The following is an 18185-nucleotide window of genomic DNA, read 5'->3' as shown; positions in this document are numbered from 1 at the left end:
ACGTAAAACTTGATAAGCAATTTACATTATAATACCTGTATTTGAACGGTCGCGGAAGGAGAGTCGGTAGCTGGGAAGGAAAACGTGTTTATTTACCAGTTCTAACAGATTTCTCCTACAATAAACGCGGCTGCTTTTGGCTGCACTTCCACACACATAGTGTCAACCATTCCCAACGATAACAACGACGCTCTGCGACAAGTTCAATGTGATATAAAAACAGAAAAGAACGCCCTAGGAAAATATGGTCACTTCAATCACGACTGGTCGGTTGTGGTCAAGGGTTTGTAGAAGATCTTAAAAACCGCGATTCTTAATCGGTGTGCAGGGAAGCTTCGAATAGAATAAAAATTATTCAAAATTAAAAAGTGCGTGCTATTTAATAGCACATTATTATCCGTAACTGACTATATTATTGAAATATAATTTATATTACAATAATTTTAAATTTTATATATAATAAATAGCATTACTTAAAAGCGGGTACACTCCTATCATAAATAGTTCTTTACTCTAATTCTAACACGCCGCAAATAAACATTAAAATCAAAAATCAAAAGGATGAGAACCACTGCTTTCTAGTGGTACCGCCTCCTGGCAGGGGTCAAATGCAGAATGTCTGTAAGATAATAAAACTTGTGGGTCCTAAAATAGAAGGAACCTGCTTGTGTAGCTGTCGGTGTAGACGGTATCTGGTATACAGAGCAATTAAAATTCTTGATGATTATATAATAAAAACAGTCTCCTATTTTAAGTAACGTGTCAGTACTGGCTTCAGCCCGTAAGAGAATTTATTAAATGCCGACAAAAGAGACAGGATTCCTATTCTGTAATAGGTTTACCATCTAAGAACAATGACAAACCTCAAGAGAATCTGTCTTAAAACAAATACATTTTATGAAGGAACAGATGAGATCATTTTGCGTTCCTCAACTTCAGAAACACAGCACCTACTTGACTGCGTGAAAATTAGGGACACTCAACTTTAAAATTTACCTGCTTCCAAACTGCAGGATCTTCCAACAATTCCCTATAGTTTAAAGTACGAACTCTTCCCCGCAGACTTTAATTATCCCGCTGCCAATCACTCAAGTTTCGTGTCGAATCACTAACAATCCTTTACTAATTTCTGCAGAATAATTCGTTTTCCAAGACAACATTCCCTCCGGCCGATGCTACATCCATTAATCAATCACTCTTACAAAACGCCGCAAACCTGGACAACGACAGATTGTTCCTCTCGAAAATTTAAATGGAATTTTATTCGCAGCTGTGTCGTGGCTTCGAACAATTTTCGATAAACCAACTAATCAGTTATCTGAAATACAGTGCAGCTACAGCTCCCTGTATTACCATGTGTGATGTTCTAGTATTTAAGCACGTTCTCTAACGGAAAACAAACAAAAACGTTTTTCGAATAAGCAGGTGAACTTAGAGCAGAGCGCAAGAAACAAGCGCTGTAACAGCTATTTGACAGCAATAAATTTCCAAAGCGGTTTAGTTTATAGTCTGTAAGCCCTACTCTGTGGTTTAGGGCATACCGAGAGACATAACGCATTGGTCTTCGATCGTCTACAATCTGCTTAATAAGGGAACATGGTTTTCTGATATCACTTTGTCTCCCCCCCTCCGAGTAATACATTTTTAAACAAGTGACAGTATATTTGTCAGTAGAGGTCACTACGGAACATTGTAAACTTCATTTGCCATCATTAATATTTCATCACTTTGAAGTTTATGGATTGGCAAAACGCTAATGAAAATTAATACGGTGAAGGAATTCCGCGTTTAAAAACCTTATTAAAGTCGGGTACTCTGTAAGACGTAAGTAAACAGTTCTTAACCACTTACATCATCATGGCGTATAGGAAAACCTGACTGTGAAGTTCCACACGTTCTTCGTCTCCGCATTACATGATACTGACCGACCACATTCACGCAGAAGACGTGACGGCGAAGATAAAAAAGAGATCCTACACCTGAACCCCGGTAATACAGGTCACAAACAATTTAATTGACTGAGCCATCACGGTCTATCTAACACGACGGGTATTTTCTGAGTCACTGGCAAGAACGTACAAGTCCGCTCCTTATAATTAGTTCCACAAACTTACAGCCAGCAAAGAGGAAAAGCATTGGTATCCAATTAAAATGTTTCAGTAGCAGAGGGTCATAAGGATCTAAATTCTTAAGTTCAGTTCTTGTTCCTGTGTTTAAGTTTTTTGGGATTCTAGAATTTCAAACCGTAATGCAATGAGAATAAGTGATGTATACCCGAGGAAGGCACGAACATGAGAAATGTCGAACCGCTACCTTGTTAAGGCTTCATAACATTTTATAATCAGAAACCTTAAGACATACAAATTTATATATTAAACAGAAATTTCTTCATCGTCACCGCTGGTTAAAGCTCACATCTCTTATATCTTTCATGTTTCGACCCGAGATGACCAGCAAATGTAAATTCGGCCCTTGGTCTGGAAAACGCGAGAACCCCTGATATAGGCCAACGAGTGTGGGATTCCAAGATTCCTTTCAGACTGGCAATAGGTTTGGTGTTCTGTTTACCGTGAGCTGATACAACACGTTGTCGTGGTTAGATGCGCCGGGCCCCAGTCGGGATCATGTAGGGGGGGGGATTAAGCGCCGGTAGAACGTGACTGCATCACAGTGCCACCTGTCCCTTTGACGGATAATGGGACTTGCATCACTCGAACACTTTGTACCCTACAACGAAACACGGCTCGTCCTATAACAGCGAGTGCAGTGTCAGGTATCGCCATTGTTTGCCTTTCCCTGTGAACAGGAATACAAATCCGCAATTTCAGGTAACATCTACGCGAATTAAAATGGTGACGCAAGGAACAAAACACTGATATACTGCGGATAAAAAATAATGGCAAAAAACCTTTAACACACCGGTCATTATTAAAATGTAACTTAAAACATTAAAATTGACAACTAGGCGCGTTTCTGCCTAACAGGCCACCATCCGTACCAGAACATTAAGCATTTTCTCAACAAGCTTTAAAATGTCAGTTGCTGGTGTGAAAGGCTAAAGATTGCTCCTGCTTGATTTTATCTGTGTTATAAACCTCACTGAATGACATGATACAGAACCTGGTATAGAGTGACTATCTTCTGAAATAAATAATTCTGGTAGAAGAAGTTTAACGGTGTTTCCTGCCTCCATCATCAGGGCTATCGCCTCTGAAACATCGGCAGACTTCTACCAGACTACATGTCACAACAACCTATAAGACAGCCGTCTTCAAACTCGCGGCCGTGAAAATCTAAAATCTCACTAAAGAATTAAGATTTAACTTTTCACCCGAAACATCCTCACATCTTACCGAAACAGTTCCGACAAGGAAATCAGATTAAATGATGAAACAGAAGATCTGAAATAACTGTAATACAACTTTATTCCTTAAGTTCAAAGTAATAAATATGATTTGACTGCCGGGTTCTTTCTGAAGTATATCCAAGTAGTACCAAAAGATTGTTGGGTCTTTGTCTGACACTTCCCATCATTTTGTAACATCCTTTCCTCAACCGAATTAGCCTGACTTTCTGTTCTTCTATTACAAGATTATCCAAAGGCGTTCAGAGGGATATTTTACTATAAATTACCAGCATTAACAGGACGTAAACGGGGAACACGCTATCCAGACATTATCACAAAGAGCTCGTGGGTTGCTACAGCTCTCAGCATAATAAACAGTGCACGTGTGATCCAGTAATTAAGCTGATAAAAACAAAAGTGTAACTAGGTTCTTATCGATTTTGCAAACCTTACTGTTAATTTTATGCAACTTGCTAAGTTGATAGACAACACTGAAACGTATAATATAATATAACCTTCATATTATTCTTCGTTCAAAATTGATCTCATAGTACTAAATGGATTTGTGGGTGTGAATTGGACAATTTAGCTCAGACTATTATCACGTAGCTGACTCTAGTGAACACAATAATGAACGTTTGCATTCCATTAAAGGCAAATATAAATTGGCCATCTGAGCTACTATTAGCTTTACACTGCTCCAGGAAGTAATATATGACGATATTAAACAATAAATTACACATGTTAATTCTTGATGATTTCTATATAAGCTAAAATAATTTTTGTCAGATATAATTTTAAGTGATAACGGTTTTTTAAAAGACGAAAGACGCTTTAATTTAACGCAAGGATCCACACTTTTCCAACACAAATTAGATAAAAAAAATTCCCTTGAATAAAATTTCGTCTGAATCGGTTGTGTAGATTCAGAGATTAAACATGCACACACAGAAAGACTGTCAGACGGACATAAGGGTGGTTCAATAGCAACCCGCCCAGAATAGACTCCATAATATCTATCGAGCTCGCTCACAAAGTCTGTCACCGTTCGCATTCAGTCAGACATGTGTTCTATAACGTCATGCCTATCTGGTAGACCGGAAACCCCCCTGCTTTAAAACGTCGCCAACAGCTTGTTTAACTTGAGTGTGAGACTGGAATCAGCTCGGAAGATGCAAGTCGGTCTTGTCGCCTTGCTGCATCGTAGCAGGCCGACATGTCAACACGAGCGGGTCGCCGCTGAGTGTCGGCCATGGCTGTCGATCAAGGTCAAACATTCTGAACCAGTCTTTGAACCTATTTACCGACACACGTGCATTTCTGCATACGGCCTTCATCCACCGATAAATCTCAGTTGGTTGACAGTCCTCTGTTTGCAAAAAACTTCATCACCGCACGCTTATCGGTGGACTTGAAACCAGATTAATATCTTTCTTGAATACTTACGAGATGTCATTTTTTTTGCATCCCTTCAACGTAAAATTGTGTATTATAGCTTACTAAACAAAAGCTATTAAAACAATTTACGGTTAATACATTGAAGATGAAACAATACGTAAACAAGATAATACTTGAAGTGTGCCCTGAAACAATATAACAGAGGAACCTTGAAGCCAACTCACAGTGGTGTGGTTACCGATACTGCTTCGCATTCTGGAAGCTTCCAGGTTCCTTGGGTTTTGTCTGGTGAATTTCGGTATGATTGATTGCCCCATAATATCTACTTGTCTCCATTTCACGATCGATTTACGGGCCACTGCACCAATTCTCTCCGTTGTGGTCAAATGAGACAACCCACTAACAAAGTAGCTTTCACATTTCTTGTGCAATACGTTTTATTGTCATTCTAAGAGTAGTTTACCATGCAAGGTTGCCTGTCTACCTAGAATAAGCGTAGAAGTGTTCACTTACAAATTAATGGGAAAAAAACGTAAACTGCCAATTCGTGACCGCAATGCGGAAGAACAAGTCAGGATAGTGATTCTGCCCTGAGTTTGAAGCAACAGCCATTAATGGATAGGAATTAGAACAGAGAAAAATATACCTAGGCTCCAGAACAGTGCATGCTACGCGATGCGACTTAATATAGGTTCCTATCTACGAACTATGAATTAAATTAAATTAAATCCGTGGCGTAACAGCTACAGAGAGCCAAAGCCGACTATCTTGACTGCTGGTCTCACGTTCACATGCCTAAGCAGAGGTGAACGATCATCCAACCAGTTACAGGGTGACGTGTGGTCAGCAAGACGAACCCCCAGCCATTGCTAGTTTTCATGACTGGATTACGCTACCTGTTGTAGCTCCCCAATTTCACCACGATGCTGGGTTGGCACCGGTCCCATACACCGGTCGAAAGCTCATGAGAAAATTTCTTCTCCCCCGAAACTCGAACCAGCGCGCATTCCGTATCGCCGGTCCGAAGCATGATGCCTCAGACTATGATTCGACGTTAATCTCAGCTAGTGACAGAACAGCAAAACAATATTACATACTCATTCCACCGGCAAACCTTTCCTTCAAAAGCTGATAATCACTCAGCTAGTCGAGAAACTCCCAAAATTTTATACAACCTTCAATAAATCCCATTACATCTTTAAAACCTGCTACATGATTTATACTTATAGCACATTCGAAAGTGGTAAAGTTGCGCTGTCTCGCTACACGAGTGGGGGAAGGCTTTACCCCCGGGGAAATTACAATAGATACCCACCGGATATGAGGTTGGGTGGGTCCCAGAGCCGGTCTAGACGCAGAACCCAAAATAAAGATCCTTTGCCCCTACCGGGGATCGAACCCCATCGTTAAGTACGTAATCAGATACAATATTGACCGGTCCCATTTTTAAAGTTGTAGAAGTAGACTATCACGTTAACACTAAAAACAATGCTTTTCGTTCATTTAAATGCTATTTAAATATCCATAGTTATTAATTTACTCGGACGTTTATTCAAACAAACGGAACTTGAAACTTAATCAGGCAACTGAAGTCACTCAACTATCTGATGACAACATTAATGATTATGGGTGAACAAAAGCCACATCCCAACAGAGCTATCCCTTCTTTCCTTTATGATTTTAAAGCTCTCATGAAACCATAGAAGTGCCCTCATTGTCGGAACGTCTTTATTACTTTGCTTAATAACTTCGGTGCACTAAATAAGATAAAGTTTCCTTCCCCGGAAGCAATTCAGCTCCGACATACATTTCTTTGTGCGACATACAGAGTTTCCTTGAATGCACAAGAGCATCCGCGCAATTTCGATGCGACGGATGAGTTTATTGCCAGTCACAACCATTTAGAGAAGAAAAATATCAGCGTGGATGTCATATTTATGGTCCACTGTATCGACCTATTGAACAGATGTAGGACGGAGTTTGTAGACATCCCGGCAAAAGAGACGCGTTTACGTACACCTCTTCGACGAAATGCCACTTCAATATTCTATAAAGATTATATAACATACTTCTAAGCTTCGTAATGTATTAAATGCTCAGGAAGCTTGTAAGCTCTTACCTCAATGCTGTACATGCAACAGATTTCATGTTTCAAATCCTGTAGTAGATGGCGCTAAATTCACACTAAACTTAACAACAGCTTCGATAAAAATACTTGAACAGGTCTTTACATTTTGCATTGATTTACCTCTGAAGTGATATCAGAATATTTGTGGAAAGATGCCGTGAATAACGTAAAGTAACATCAAAATTTGCTTGCAGAAAGAGAAAGCACGGAAACGTCGGCCAGTACATTCTATGTTAATCGGGCCCAAAGAAGCAACAACATAATGACACAAATGGGCGAGAGACGAAACATAAGCTTCTTCAGATACCATCGAGTTGCACCTTGTAATGTACGTGCTAGCTACAAGAACACGGTTTTATGAATTAGTCAATAAGAAAAGCCAGACGAATATGTTAAATTTTCTCTTCGTCACTAGTTTATAAATATAATACACATTAAATCAATAGACATATATAACAGTGAGGGCACTAAGTAATATATGACAGATGTTAGTAACCCATTTAACACAAAAGCTGCAAAGTTCGTGAACTTAAACTTAGAATTTGGACTAAGACTATTTAGATGTGTACACATTTTCTAAGCTCATTACTTACCAGTACAGCACACTTTACTGTCACTGACCTGTTTACTTCAGTAACATCCTCAGCTCAAATAGTGACCGTCATCACCCCCAGGGGTGGGCAATACTGGCTAAATCTCCTCCCTTAGTTATCACTTCCTAGAATACTTTAGTTGTACTGACACGCATTTCATACTACACGGAAGGCGTATGTCCTTCAGACTAAATGTCTGTATGTAAATTATCAGCATTGCATCCTTTATCTTACACGACCATCATTTACCCACTCGCCCCTATAATTTCCCTGTCGTCCTGTTTCGACAAAAGGAGATCAGTTATGTCACATAAAATTCTGCATGTTGCTTAGTAGGGCTATTAATTACGCTTAGTATGTCCGTGTTAAGAAGAATGTTTGACGACCTGTGCTTCGAACTGTCATTGCAGTAATAAAAAAACACGTGGATTTTAGTGGCAGGTTCGTCACTCGACAGAAAATCATGCACTTCCTAAAGTAAATTATAGCTTAAACGGACATCACCATTTTAATTAAAGACGTCAAGCCTCAAGGCACATTTCATATTCCTCTCGCGCACATGAAAATGGAAACACGCCACAAAATGATTACGTTACATTAACCGGCGTCGCTCAGGAGCAGCAACAGGTGTCTCTAGTTGTCATTATTTTCGAAACATTTTAAATTTCCAAATGTGACACATAGCGTGGGAAATGGGATATACTAAATGTGAAGCCAGCGTTTCGAGCTACTTGAAATGGAAGACATTAATAAGAGTGTGTCGTGTTATTAAGGACGTGCATGGTTTTGGATAAATCTAACACTGAAACGCGGGTTCTGCGTCTTTCTGGGATGTGCTGTCCTGTAGAGGCGGACGCCTTGCAAGGAGCTACTTCCTCGTCATAACAGTCCTAACAAACGCCTGCAAGGATGTCATACTTTCAGAATTGAATTCTGAATCGGAACAAGATAAAGGGCTTCATTCTCAAAAACCTTTAGGAAGAAGCAGTGAAGGAGGTATTTAAATTAACGCAGAGAAGGACTAGTCTGTTACAAAATTTTTACTTATAAACTGGAAGGAACTATTTTACTTCAATCTTCTAAATATATTTGGTCTGGAATGATGACCTCTTTCCACGACAGGGTAAGCCTGTTCGTGACAATATCACATAATTTTTCATGCAAACATTTTTCTCCATAATGGTTGCAAGATATGGAAATTTCAGTGTACTCAGGAGACGTTGATTAATATGTACATACTTATAATCCTAGGTCAAAGCAGGTTAAAATATTATAAAAATAACGGAACAAGCAGAAGCAATGTTATTCAGAATAAATTAAAATAAATATTATCAAATATTAAAAGTATACTATCATATTTTGTGAAAGGCAGATTATGATAAAACTTCCGAGCTTGTGTGTCGTCTCTACTAGAGACACAAAGAACTATGGGAATATTATTCATCCCAATAACAGTAACGCCGTGTTCAACGAGTCCTTTATTCTGATGGTCTTACTGCAAAGAAATCGTCTTGTGATGTTTTTGTTTAAGACGTAAACATCAAAGCCTAACAAATCCTTCAGGTAAAACATTAATTTAAATCTTAAACATCTGTTTATCTGCCAGATAAACCAAAAAGGTCGCATTCGTGTGTCGTTCTGAATAAAGCCTTCATACGGCATAATAAAGATATATTATGGTACTATTATGTTCCTCATGGACAGATGCAAGCATATATCCTTGGTCTATGGAATAGGTTACTGTATTATGGTTGGGATTTAATGATCCTTCCAATCAGCTTTCAGAGCTGTTAGCCTAGGAACAGCATTGCGAGTTGCTCCGTTTTGCCACTGGTCACCTGAAGATTTTTTCAGCCACCATTCCCCGGGCAGTTACTGTAGTTAAAAGCATGCGACCCCACGCTTCGACCTCTAGAAAATGGAGTCACACACTGAGCGATACAAGGACATGATATAGACCCACGTCTGACAACTTTCACAGCAGAAATCGATTCGTGACAGGGTCACAAAAACTCTCTCGGTCCTGAGAAAATGTTCGTACGAAATGAGATTTTGGTCAGGTCATTCGGTAATGTTATTACTAAAACTTCGAAATCTTTCCACGTTGTTAAAATATCTTTACGTGCTTTATCCAATTCTTACGCCGTATGCTACCCGCCTATTACGCATAGAGAATTTCATTACATCAGATTTCGTAGAATTCTACCCAGAAACGTGTTGAAAGCCCGCGGTTCATGAAGTACAGCTTCATTCCTGTACCGTTTTATCATTGATGAACATTACTGTAAGCTGTAAGTGGATCTGAAAACATTTTCCGAGAGCTCTGTTATCTATTTCTGATGACGGATGTGACATACAAAACGTATAAATTTCCAAATCAAGTAATAAAAATTCGTTATATTTCAAATCTCATTCATGGTTCTATTAACAGAGTTCTGCTGAATAAGCACAATTCACGTTCGTGTGCCAATATCTAAAAGAATCCCTTCAACACAAACATGCTTGCAGACGAAGTGGTAAATTGGACAATATATATTAGCCCATACATTTCTGTCCGAAGTGATTTCTAGTGGTAAAACTTGTAATCGTATATAGCTGACTGACAAGTTGATGGATGGAATATGATGCACGATGCAAACATTGATCGATTAATATCCAAATGTGAAGGGACAATAATTCTTTCAAGCTAGACTCACCGTATACATTTCACAATGATATATCAGCCTCGGTTTACAATTCTGGCACAGGGGATATTGATTAGTATTCATAAGCGATTGCTAATAAATATAGAATTGGTTTGTATCAAGCATCGCTTTGTAGAAATGGATTCGAACAACACGACATCCCAGTGTACGTGTGACTCTGAAGTAACTACATTTATCTGAACACTTCGGTTATATGAGTCATCTGTTACATTTTAATTCGCTGGCTCTAACGCTACATACAACTACGTCATTACTGACAAACGTTTATGAAAATAATGAATGTGAGTTTCTTCTAGAAATCACAATGGTAATTCGTAGAAAACCAGAAATAAATTTCCAAAATTAAAAAAAAAAACATCTGAAACAAACAACTGTATGTGACTCGTTAAAACATAGAACATAACTGTAAATTAAACATTCTGTGGACTTGGTACATCATTTAAAAAGGAATACATAGACGTTCAGAAGCGATAGCATCAACCTAGGCTTAATTTTCCGAAAACACAACAAATATTAAATATTTTGTATTACAAGGAAACACGACATTTCTTACACAGGCTGTAGTATAATCACAGTATGAGCAATGAATCCGATGCCATGAACCCTAATCATTTTTGTGAGGCTTGGTGCTGGAACACACTGATACAAAATACAAAAAAATAAACTATGAACTTAAGCAGAAGCCCATGTTATACTACTGATAGTCTTCAAGTTTCACGATTTAACAAATACTATAATGGATGCTGGACGCAGAAATTATTTCAGAACATAGAGGAGGAGCTCTCCTCCCATTAAAATTTTACAGAATAACTCGATAGTCCCTATGCATCTGAAAGAACAATGATAGATTTCTCACACTGAACTCCTGGTTACAACAGAACAAAAATTACTGAAAAAACACAGTAGTCATCATTCACTCATGTGACACACGTCACTCCCTTCACCTATGGCGTGCTTGCACAAGTACATCAAATCAACCTGTACGAGCAAGACCAATACAACACCGGTCGGATTCTATTTTAAATGCCATTGGATCATTTTGAAGTACCAGCAGAAATTGCAATACCTGAGAAGCTTACGCCCAGTATCCACGATCTACATCTGTATTCACTGCCTCGTCTGTTATAAACCTCCTTGTACATCAGAATAAGCCGTTTGTCTATTGGGGTTTCAAACCGACCTCATCACTCAACAAAGACTTCACGTTCCTAACCAAATCTCTTGGCAAAAGTCCACTGGACCATCAGTGTCCTCCTCGGAACTCAGGCACGGGCACTTTGGGATAACGGATACAACTTTTCTTTTCTCTTTATCGTGACTCCTGGCAGAACCTTGGCCTCCTAAATATGGGAGGTTTCACAATCTATTTAGACATTTGGTGGAAGGACTCTTTGATGCGGGGTCGGCCCGTCGCAAATCCGCCTATGCAAGACAACACAACACTGAAAGACACGGACAAACTTCCATGTCTTCAGAGGTGACGTTTCAGAGGTGCAAAATTCCAGAAGACAGTAATCTTGGAGAATTATAATTATATATTTTGACAACCACCAGGCATATAAATTTGTCTTCAGTTACTATGCGTGTTAATAAGTCTTCCTAATCCGATACAGATCCAAAGTTATAGTTACAAAATAATGCGTGTTTCATGTTCACGAACACAATCAGTAAAAACTGACACGCAACACAATATTACAACTCCGTTATAAAACCTATATTTTACTATCTTTACATAGTAATTAAAGAGGCTAATTGTTAGCCTATGAAATAGTTTAAAAGTTATTAAAACAAAATACCTCGGCTTCTATAAGCTAATTTAACGGCAGGTCTTACATACGCTTTTTAGCTAACTGGATTAATTTTAGTTTCATTAGCTCAGGGCTAAGCAAACAATGTACACCGTGTAATATCTAGGATAAAGAAGCCTTTACTTTCTATAGACTATTCTGTAGGAGTTTGAATCAGTTCATACCCTGCCTTGAGCTAATCCTTTGTGAGCACGAGAACGAGACAGCAAAATAGCATGTAAATGACGACCAAGTAATAAAGGGGAAATTACAGCAGCTGAGTACGAAGACGCAGGATAGGCGCAAGGACATTTGGCGCCCTAGACAAACCCCCAGCCTTGCGTCACCCCCAACCCCGCAATTGTCTTCCGAAAATTAATATTAATTTTTTCAGAACTTACACTTTGAAAGAATATTAGGTCTATATTATGGACTTCCTTCATCTATATTTACGTTTTTAACCCGTTCTTATGTTTTTCTATTAATCAGAAAGTAAGTGAAAATTTATCTGTCGTATCTTTCAGATCCTGAGCTACTTTTTATTATATGCTATGATATGTGGCCTACCGATAAACGACAGAGATGTCTATGTATGCTAGCCAATTAAGACTGTTATTCGCCCTGAAAACATATTTGACATTTTAATTTACTAGTATTAATAACATTTTATTTTCTGAGATGTTATTTGAGAAATTTGATAAAGTTTTATTTCATGATACAGACCGGAAAGGACACTATCAGAATACAGCTTTCCTACTTTTCGAAACTATCATAGTTTACTGCTGAGTAAGGGGGGTAAAAGTCCTGAATCGATCATCTGTATTCAAGGAGAGCACTAACGGACCTGCTCCGCGCTCATTCCACTTCTGCGTCAGCAAACACAAAACCTACGAGTGGTCACTTCAAAACACCCACCCATTTCCTACCTCCGCGTACTTCATCTGAACCTAAACACCGGTACAAAAATGAATCACAAAGTAGTTTACGTACCTCAGAGTACGCAATACATTTCCTTTTTCATTATATGCGGTAAGTCTTCAGTGAGTACTGGATGATGTTTTAGCTGTGAAGAGATGATGTCAGGTGGGCTATGCACATCAGAACTTGAAACCGCCTGGAGTTATTTCATCTAGCAGACACACTGAGAACGAGAAGATATGTTTGAAAAGCACAAAGTCTCACTGTCCTTACATAAAACCCTTAATATTTGTAAATCCTGACACGAAATGTTCATTTCTATAAAAATTCAAACGCATAGGTACCTTATATCATGGCGTACCAGAGACAAAAGTGTGAAATATCTTAGTCAAATAGAATTAATAAATACATAGTTTGAAGATTTCCGTCTTCTGGGTTGTTGCGCTGTGTAGTCTGGTCGATGTTTACCAACGTTTCAGAGGTCATACTGCCTCCGTCATCAGGGCGATGAACAACAACCCAGAAGACAGCAATCTTCATACTCACCGCTGTGAGAACCTCAAGTCTTACAAATACATAGTTTTATTAAGAAGACTGTTAAGATAAAATCTGGATTCAAGACTGATGAAAAATCTATCTTGTTTACCAATACAGCGTACATAGATGTGACGTCACAGAAGATCGACGAAGCTGAGTACGAACTACCTAAGCTTCTGCCCAATTTTACCTTATGGATCCTCAAACGCGTACGTTAACTCAGGAGTGGTGATGACGAATCTCTGCCTTTTCAGATGAATGGTAAAACAGCAGTTCAGAACTAGACACATAATTAGTCACTCCATTATGGCCCAAATTTAATAGAACGCATGTACGATTTCAGATGTGCAATGAATGACGTGGATTTCAGGACAGAAGAACTAACACGTAAGCAATAAAACCTCAGGTTGTGTAAACTTGTTATTTTGGGCTTTTTCCAACGTTGAAATTATAAAGTTACGTTTCGAAACTGGATTCCGCTTTCGTATTCAGGCAAAATATGGGAAGAAGGGAGAAAACCTGTTGGGTCTCTAGGGTGAGCTTGTCTTAGATATGAATCTGAACTTAACAAACAAATAAATTGATTCCAACTTTTAAAGAGAACATAGGAAAATAAATTGCCTATTAAATGTTATCAGTATACATAAAAGAAAATTAAGAGAACAGAAGGACGAGGCAGTTCTGAATTCATACCGACGGCAAACATCTAATGGTAACAGCGACTGTAGAAATGTGCATATAAAATAAAGGGAATAAAAGAATGATTCTAGTTTTGAATTTCAGGTGCCTGTCCTGAGAGTCGCAGAAACTCAGCCAGTCTGTGGAAATGTAAATTGCCATGCGTCCATTCTTCTTGGAAATATTCCTCTAATCACGAGTTTTTCCCCCGTTTTATTTAAATTGTTTTCACGTAATTTATTTTACAGAATATCCATGGACTGGACGCCCACGAGCTGGTGAAACGCCTGCAGTTCAAAGTGCATTTCACTGGATACAAAGCTGTTACTGGTTGGGCATTTCAATGAATTATCGCAGAACGATTGGAAATCAAATTTGATCAATAAATCTATGGTCCGTGTCGCTCAAGAGTCCTTGTCACACTCTACAAATCGGTTCTTCGACCGCTGTGACCCGACAAGGTCATTTATGTTAGTGAACGAGACCTCGCTGATCAGACTAAAAGTTATCAGGATTTCAGCAGGGAATTTCATTTCATGGCGAATGTAATCCACTGCCAGTGGCTTGCCACAGGGCAGAGAGAGATAGAATGGTACAGATTACTGAGCCGATTACGTATAAATGTTCATCCATTATTATACCGATGTTTTCAGTGCCAAGTATGCGGCTTCGTTCCATACTTAAATAATGTGAAAGTTTAAACACGAGGTGTAAATAATGGTACAGTTGCCGCAACGTAACTCCGAGCCTGGAAGAGCATTACAAATAGGTGGGAGGAAGGCAAAGACCGCGAAGCGACAACACATACGTACAGATAAACCTCACCCTCCTCGTACTACCGAATGTGAAATTATTGGATGTAGCAGTAGGGCGTGCGTGTTAAGGCGTGTGCCTGCTCTGCTAGTGTTCCTCAGTTCGTTGCTCTGGTTCACAGAACACAACGCAATGTAAAATTCCACCGATTGTGTCGAAATTTAAAGGGGGCAAACGTTTTCAGTTTACCAAACATTCTCAGTCTCCTTCTGTAATTAATATATTTATGAACAGTCTAAAACAGAGGTTGTCTTTGAACAAACCATTACAATTCTAACAAAACAGATCTCACGTTGGGCAGGACTAAACAGTGCTTTTCGCTTACGTCACTAGCTTGCGGGTAGAAGGAAAACAAACCCATATACTACGCAATACAAAGACATTACTGACAGAGAAACGGAGACAGCGAGCTAAAAATTACAGCCGCTGGGAATTAATGTTTGTAGTGTTGACAAGAAGTGCTTCCTTAACTGTTACCCCTCCTTCCCCTCTTATCCAAATGCCTTTTACGTCTAACGGATATGAAACACACGGTTTCGTCCCGACTACTATATATGATTCCTACATGAATAGATAATCGAAATTTAACTTGGAGTTTCAACTGCCATTGTTTAATTGGCGTGTTAGGAGACAGGAAATTAATTCTTACGACGAGAAGTCACAATATTCCAAACGCTACAACAAGCCTTGGGTAAATGAGTCCAAAAGAGTTTTGTTACATACTTCAAAATAAATTATGGCGACTTAAAAGTCCTGGACAAAGAGAAATGCGTATGAAGTCAGCGTTTCATGTTCAGTGGCTACGTTGTGACGACATGACTCAACTTCTTGCTACAGACGAAACAGAGGGCCTCCAGAAATTTGAGGAAACTGGAAGCAAGTTTAATGAGTGGTTACAGACAAAGGACGTGCCTCAAGTTCACGGAGTATGAAGTTCTAGTTCCAAACCCTTCAGCCCACTGAAGTTACGAACTTACATTCTAGTACTGTACGAAAACTAACCGGTGTGTATAGTGTATTTCACTCTACGTGGTGTAACAGCTATTCCTCGATTCAGTAGCTCGTCTTCAATAAAGATTCATCTCTAAACGGAAGCAAATGTTATTCTAAAGCCGGGTCCACACTTGCGCATTCTGCCATAACGTAACAGCGAATGCGCATGTGTGGACGATGTTGCTGTAACATTCGCTTCTTTTTGGTTCGCGGTGTGCCGTATCAACGTAGTTGAAAGGTTTTTCAGCGAAAGTCAAAGAAGCAAGTGTAGGCGTTCGCCAGACTCTTCCACATCTGAACCTCGGAATCCCTTGATCAGTTACCCTTTTACGATATATCAGAAAGCGCAAGTGTGGACCCAGATTTAAGAATGAGCATATTAAACAAAGTTAGAGACGATATAATTTAGTTGACAAATATGAAGCGGAAGAGACTTCTTGGAACACGCAGGGGTAGATGAAAGGATAATGTTAAAATGTACCTTAAATATTAGGACAAGAGGAAGTGGAATCGATTCGTTTGGCACAGAATAAGAAACAGTAGCTCATCCTGTAGCTCCATGTAAACTTTCTTGTCCCACAAAAGGCGAGAAATGTCTAACGTAAGGACTATTGGTTTCTCGAGGAGTCTCCTCCATGCAGTTACTTATTGCCTACCATTTTTCTTCTTCTGGAAGCCTTACAGTTCTTTACAGATCACCCACTCGGGCAAAGCTTGGTCATGTTCCCGTTGTCTGGAATTCCTTAATGCTGACAGGTTCCAATAAACTGGAAAGTATCCCAGACAAACTTTGGAACTTCTGGTAAGTCTAATAGACTTCCTTCAAGACGACTCTCAAAGCAATTACGCAGCTATTTTCAACCGTTTAAACTTCAGAACATTTTATTTCGAGCGACGTAAGCTCTATTGCTAATGTCTTCAAAGGAAAAATTGTCGTTTTAGTCTTGATACCGTCCGATTGCACACTCGCTAAGAAAATCAGGGACATGCTCCCAGCTTCCCCGGCTGCGGTGTTTCTAAAGTGTTATAACTGTACTAAAAGACATGTCAGTTTTAGACTCTAAGCTAAACCATTCTTGGAATATATTTATTAGTTAAATTGGACCAAATAATCGTATTTATTCTGCAATATTCCAATACTCTCACACATATACATGTGCCTACCCCTTTATTTCTGTTTTTTACGTCAGGTTTTACATGTAGTTGCTTCCCGGTGACTGATTTTTATCTTATTTGTCAAGTTCTCAATTTTTTAAAAATAGCTGTCTTCTGGGTTTCGCCGTGTAGTCTTATAGAAGTTTACCGACGTTTCAGATATGCTTGCTTCCTAAATCATGGCGACTATCTGCTGATGGAAGCAGCAAGCACATCTGGAAAGCCGGTAAACTTCTACTACACTTCTACACGGCGCAAGAATCCAAAAGACAGCCATATTCATGCTCTCCTCCGCGAGAACCTAAAACATCGTTTATTTTGGTTAATATGCTATACTTCTCCTGTGTTTCCTGTTTAAAATGTTATCTTCCTTACAATAACGATTCATACGAAATGTAAGCATTTCTCTAATTTCTCTGCAATTTACGCTGCAGAAAATCTGTAAGTATGGAATATTTTTACTATTATCTACTGTCATAAACCTTCAAGAACTGTTTGGTTATAACTGATGTGAGAAACGGATGGATATTTTCTCACAGCAAAGAGCACAAAGAACTCAAAGAAAGAGAAGAAAGTCTGTGTTGATGAGTCAGATTCCTCTGTGGGGTTTCCCTCATTCTCATCTTGGGACCTAAAGGGAATTCCACTGTGAATAAAAGGATAGAACGATATCTATGAAATGCATGATAAATTAATTTTATCATTTGCAGATGTCTGTTATGAAACTTCAGCCTTCCAAATGGCAGGGATAAGGGTAAGGAACACAGAGAGAATACAAATATTTTAAATTTCAGATATAAATCATTTTACTGATGAATGCGGCAACGCATTTCCACACAGAGGAAGTCGTAACCACGAGAAATAAGTTGTTCAGATGAGTATACAGTTACCTTCTTCACAAACTTGCCATTTTGAGGATCAAATACTGAATCATAGAGCACAAAGAAATGCTTGAAATATGAAAAGCAGTCTTTTTGCGAGGTTATTCCCAATATTCCAGTATAAAAACCGTCCTTTTATGGTCGGAAAAAATACCTTTGAAGAACATTCAACCAAAAGTTCCCTAAAATTCAATACTTCAAGCGAAGTACAAAATGTACTTCTCTACAGAGAATGTATTTTGTTGAATCAGAG

The 18185-nt window shown here is 38.9% G+C and overlaps 1 protein-coding gene across 6 annotated transcripts in view; it reads right to left on the bottom strand.

The window, feature by feature from the left end:
• Positions 1-18185, bottom strand: part of Sol1 (CUB domain-containing protein Sol1) — a 659765-nt gene that overhangs the window by 364329 nt on the left and 277251 nt on the right. For 3 of the 6 annotated variants that reach the window (XM_087358459.1, XM_087358457.1, XM_087358463.1), the window contains exon 2: positions 12948-13098. The exons of the other annotated variants lie outside the window; for them this stretch is intronic. The gene's annotated coding sequence lies outside the window, so the exon portion shown is untranslated. The remainder of the gene's footprint in view (positions 1-12947; positions 13099-18185) is intronic. 6 annotated transcript variants of the gene reach the window in all.

The sequence above is a fragment of the Zootermopsis nevadensis genome, unplaced genomic scaffold (assembly GCF_977971745.1).
Source record: "Zootermopsis nevadensis isolate Lab colony 2312 unplaced genomic scaffold, Znev_1.0 Znev_ptg000030l, whole genome shotgun sequence".
Lineage (NCBI taxonomy): Eukaryota > Metazoa > Arthropoda > Insecta > Blattodea > Termopsidae > Zootermopsis > Zootermopsis nevadensis.
This window is presented reverse-complemented; position numbering and strand designations above follow the sequence as displayed.